Source organism: Fukomys damarensis, unplaced genomic scaffold (assembly GCF_012274545.1).
Source record: "Fukomys damarensis isolate Sample0158 unplaced genomic scaffold, DMR_v1.0_HiC HiC_scaffold_33, whole genome shotgun sequence".
NCBI lineage: Eukaryota > Metazoa > Chordata > Mammalia > Rodentia > Bathyergidae > Fukomys > Fukomys damarensis.
This window is the reverse complement of record NW_022900945.1, coordinates 42,325,485-42,330,280: the sequence shown is the minus strand read 5'-3', so window position 1 is coordinate 42,330,280 and position 4,796 is coordinate 42,325,485. Positions and strand designations below refer to the sequence as shown.

Here is a 4,796-nt window from a genome sequence, read left to right as displayed (position 1 = left end):
TTGGGTACCAGGGATGGAACTCAGGAATGGAACTCAGGACCTTGCACTTGCGAGGCAGGGGGCGGTACCACTGAGCTAAATCCCTGGCTCAATATACTTTGATCTATAAACTATCCAGAAAGCAGTATGAATTTCCAGAAATGATGCACTATAGAAATATACAATGTGATAGTGTGTAGGACATCTTAAAAAGGGATCTAGTATCAAAACATGTCCAGTTGGGCTGAGGATTTAGCTCAGTGGCCCTGTGCCTGCCTGCAAAGCACAAGGTCCTGAGTTCAATCCCTGGTACCATCCACACACACACACACTCACTCACACACAGAAGGGTTACAACTGGACAGGGCTTTTTTAGTTGTTTTTTAGGGTTTGGGGTGTGTGTGTGTGTGTGTGTGTGTGTGTGTAACAGGATCTGGTTTATTCTGCCTTGGCAGGGTGGCCATGAAATGGTGGAGAAAAGACCAAAAACTAGAAAAGGCCACACAATAGTTGGAGAAGTTATATGTATGTTTTGTGGCGGGGGAGAGACACTCAAACAAGGCTAAGCTGGACATGTGGAAATAATGTTGGTGCCATACAGAGGCCAGGACTTCCTCCTTATATCCTCACAAACATCCACTTTCAAAATTTTAATGTCACTAATGACTTAAGGTCTTATCTAAGACCTCTATCAATCATGTACAGTACCTCAACATTTGGTTTAGAAAATTGTCATTGTAGTCAAGCTAACTTTGTCAAGTAAATTTTTTGAATCTCAAAAGAATCAATGCCACAATTTAACCAATTGTGGGTCTCCAACATAAAAACAGCTGTAAAGTACCTGCAATTTTTACAATTAATTTGAATGATGCAGTTTCATATTAGGCAAGCTACAATCAGCTCTTATGCAACTGCAGTTGAAAGAATAAAAAGTTCAGTCAATTTGTATTTTAATGTTGTAGTGTTCCATTCTCTTACTATTTAAAAAAAAAAGTGATAACTTGAGCTTACTTTTGGCACTGAACATCTGTAAGCAACTGATCCTTCGGGTTTTAAATTTGAACATTTGGCAGGACTAGTTGACACACTGATACTTTCATCCCTAGCACAGCCCCTCACCATGACCTATTTTTTTAAACCTTCTATTTCTCCTTTAGAAAAATCTACATTTTGACAAACTTTTCTAGATTTAGCCATTATATAAATCATACATAAAAAGAGACAATGAGATTTTGAAGATTTTCCTTGCCAACATTTCAACTTGGCAACATTGTATCTATGAAGCTATTAGCAATAACACTGTAAATATACTCAGATGCAGGTAGCTTCCAACAGACAAATGCTAAGGCTGTTTTGCTTTGGAAATGCACAAAGAGCCAAGGAGGTTGCTAACACTTCCACAGGCCCAATGTCCAATTTTTCTTCCTTCCATCACAACTAAGATGAGGACTTTTGCAATGAAAACTATCTCAAGAAAAAGAGACGTTCTTACATTTTAGCAAATGAAAAGCAAGCATACATCAAGGGAGCAAGTGGCTACAAGAGAAAGATCAGGAATATGGTACATGGAGAAAGAAAAAAGGATATGGGAATAAGGAAAGGAGGTACAATCAGTACAAAAACTATTTAAGCACTTGAGAATTTTATATGGAGTCAGGCCTATGCCAAAATGTGTGAGCAGAAAGTACCCTTTCTTATCACAGTATAAAGAACCAAAAAAAGAAAAAGGAAAGTATTAAAATTGTTGGCTAGTCTAGAAACTTACCTATCAGTCAAGTTTTTATGAGAAAAAGGACTCCAAGTTCTGCATGCATTCAGTCAATAACTAAATGCAATGAATAAGATAGGCATAGTCTCACTTCCCATATCCAGTGGGAAAATAACTAAAAACTGGTAAACAAGCAATAATGTTACACAGTGATCTAATGGGCACTAAGAAGAAAACAAAGTGTTGAGCCAGAAAAAAGCTTGCAGTACACATTTTAAACAGTTGTTGAAGTCTCTGAAGAAGCAGCTTTTATACCAAATTCAGAGGAAAAGAAGGAGCCAGACATTTTAAGAGCAGGAGGAAGAACAGTCCATGAGGCAGGAAAGAACTTGTCTTGTTCATGTATCTGAGAAATCACAATGGTGAGAAAAGTAGGAATAACATGAAGTTTGAAGTCAGAAGAATGCAGAGATATATAGACTATGGCAAAGACGAGATTTTTATTCTGATATAATGGAAATTTTAATTTAATAAAATTTAATATTTAATTATGATATAACCCAATGATTTTATAATGAAACCTAGTTTTGGAGTACAGCCTAATTGATAACTGGGGATATAATTTTATACATCACATAAGCAAGTATTTTAAACTGTAAAAAATTCCCATCACCTGTAATGCAGTTTATGATAATACTGATTGAAATGTGATAATGATTGCAATCATTCCATTTGTTATAACCTAGCTGTAGTGCTCTGCTCCCTTTGTAGTACTCATCACACTGAACGTTTTCTGTCTGTTGACCTGTTTTGCTTTGTTCCTTTCACATAACTGCTCAGTAAACTTCATGAATGTGGGGTACCTATCTTGTTAACATTCTTTTCTCACAATCTCACTAAGTAGGTAATCAAATATGATTCATCTAATGTTTAATGAGCACTCATAGTTGTTCTAGACCCTACAGAAATTTCAAAAAAAACAAATACACTATTCTATAATCTCAAGAAGCTCAAAGGGTTGGGGGTAATCTTGTAAACAGCTAAATTATAACATTCTGTCAATAAACTGCTTTGAGAAGCCAAAGGAGAAGATATATAGTCTGTTAAAGCATTTTCTTTGTGCAGGTATGCATAATTACATGAAAAGGCCAACAAAGGTACAAAAATATAATCAGATAGTGAATACATTTATTCAAATTACAGTTCATAAGTCTTAAAAATATCCATCATGCAGAACATTTGTACTTATGGCAGCTGAGATAATGGCATTTGTCTTCTGTAATCCTATTGTGGGCTTCAGCATAGTGAACATCTAACACGTATCACATTTACAAAAAGCCAGAACACTCCAATTGCTGAGCAGAGCATAAGGTAAACTTACACAACATCCAACCTGTTGTGTGAAATTCCAGAATTTCCACTCCTCCTCCCCATGTCTAAGGGTGCCAAGTTTTGATCTGCACTGATTCAGCAGTATGTTTACAATCCTTTCATTGGAAATTGGGTAGTACATGTCTCTTTCCCACCTTTATGGCACTGCTAAAGGAAAATACTAATGATCAACACTGTTTGGGGAGGGAGTAAATAATAAAGAACAGGTTTTTCGATGAAAGGAAGAAAAAAAGGAAAAGTAAAAACAGTAGGATCGCAAGATTGAGTTCAATATTATTTAACAAATGATCCATAGAAAACAAAAGCCTTTTCAGCAAGACTTGGAAGCAAAAACGGTACTGTGTAATACAACCTGGATCTAGTGTTTTGTTGAAATGAAATCGTGCATTTCTTTAAAAAGGAAGTAATTTTCTCATAGAGGGTCAAAAAAAGCAAAAGCCTCACATTTTAGAGGTTATTTTCTATTAAGAATCACACAGCATGAGCATCAAAAAGAACACAATACCTTCAGCCAGTTTTACTTAACTTATTTATCTAACGAATGTAGCTAATTTATTTCTTACAATGAAGGGCTGTAACGACAAGTTTTACAAGGATCTTTAGGTTTTTCACAGCACAGGATAAATATGCAGAAAAATGCTTTTACAATTTCAATTCCTGGGATTTTATGTGAATGCCAACGATTCTAAATTGGTAACGTTTCAAATGCGCTTTTCATAATACTGTGTTTCGAGTCAGTCAATGCAATACTACACACGTATTTGGACACATTCCTACTAGTTCATGAGTCGAAACTGAATAGTTTGAACATATAGAAATGAAATATTAATACCCGTTGAAAAGCAACTACGGTTTTGCTTACTGTCATAATATAGATTCAGCGATAAACTACACTTTAGGCAAAATCAACGCCAATGATGCAAAATGGCAAAAGCTGGAAAAAACAAACACGGCTAAATGTAAAGATCTCATTAGTACAAACATTCCTGGGAACACCGGCAAGCACTAGCAACCCTCTCCTTCCAAGAATACTGCCGAAATAAACCTCGAGGGCAATCTCAGAGATTGTCAAAACGGTCTGAAATTTCTAGAAAAGTTGCTGACCAAGAAGTGAGGCCCAGCCCAGAAACCACCACCTAATTCTAAAGGGAAGTCAAAGCCGACACAGGATGCTAGTAGGTTTGTGGACTGGGCTGCACTAGGGCAGGAGGGTGTGGACCTGACAGGCAAGGTCGGTTGCAAGCGGGAAGCGACCGAACCCCGGACACGCTCAGCACCAGCTAGAAGCGGCCCTCGCTAAGAGGACTCCGCTCTTACACCGCTCCCGGGCTCCCACGCCAGGGCTCCGCCACCTCCGTCCCCAGAGCGCCCAGAGGGGCAGTCACTCGCCCCTCGCCCTCCCTACAAGCCCGAGCGCGGGGCCACCCACCGCGAGGAGGAAGGACCGCGTCTGCTCTGGCTAGCCCCGACACAGCTCCACAGTAACGTCCACCCCAGAGCTTCCAGCCCTCTCTCCACTCCTCCTGGGGGAAAAGCCCCCACCAACACTTCTTTCTCCCCAAACCGATCCCCGCCCGCAGCCTTACCCAGACCCCCAACAAGTAAGCTCCTACAAATAACTCCGACTCCCGGGCACTGACTCTGATCCGCGGCAGCAAGTTCACGACACTTTCGCGATTGCCGTAAAGAGAGATAGGGTAGGAAGGCGCGGCGGCGC

The 4,796-nt window shown here is 39.4% G+C and overlaps 1 protein-coding gene across 2 annotated transcripts in view; it reads right to left on the bottom strand.

The window, feature by feature from the left end:
* Positions 1-4,767, bottom strand: part of Cept1 (choline/ethanolamine phosphotransferase 1) — a 36,736-nt gene extending 31,969 nt beyond the window's left edge. For both annotated transcript variants that reach the window (XM_010606040.3, XM_010606041.3), the window contains exon 1: positions 4,666-4,767. The gene's annotated coding sequence lies outside the window, so the exon portion shown is untranslated. The remainder of the gene's footprint in view (positions 1-4,665) is intronic.
* Between the last annotated feature and the right edge of the window lie 29 nt (positions 4,768-4,796).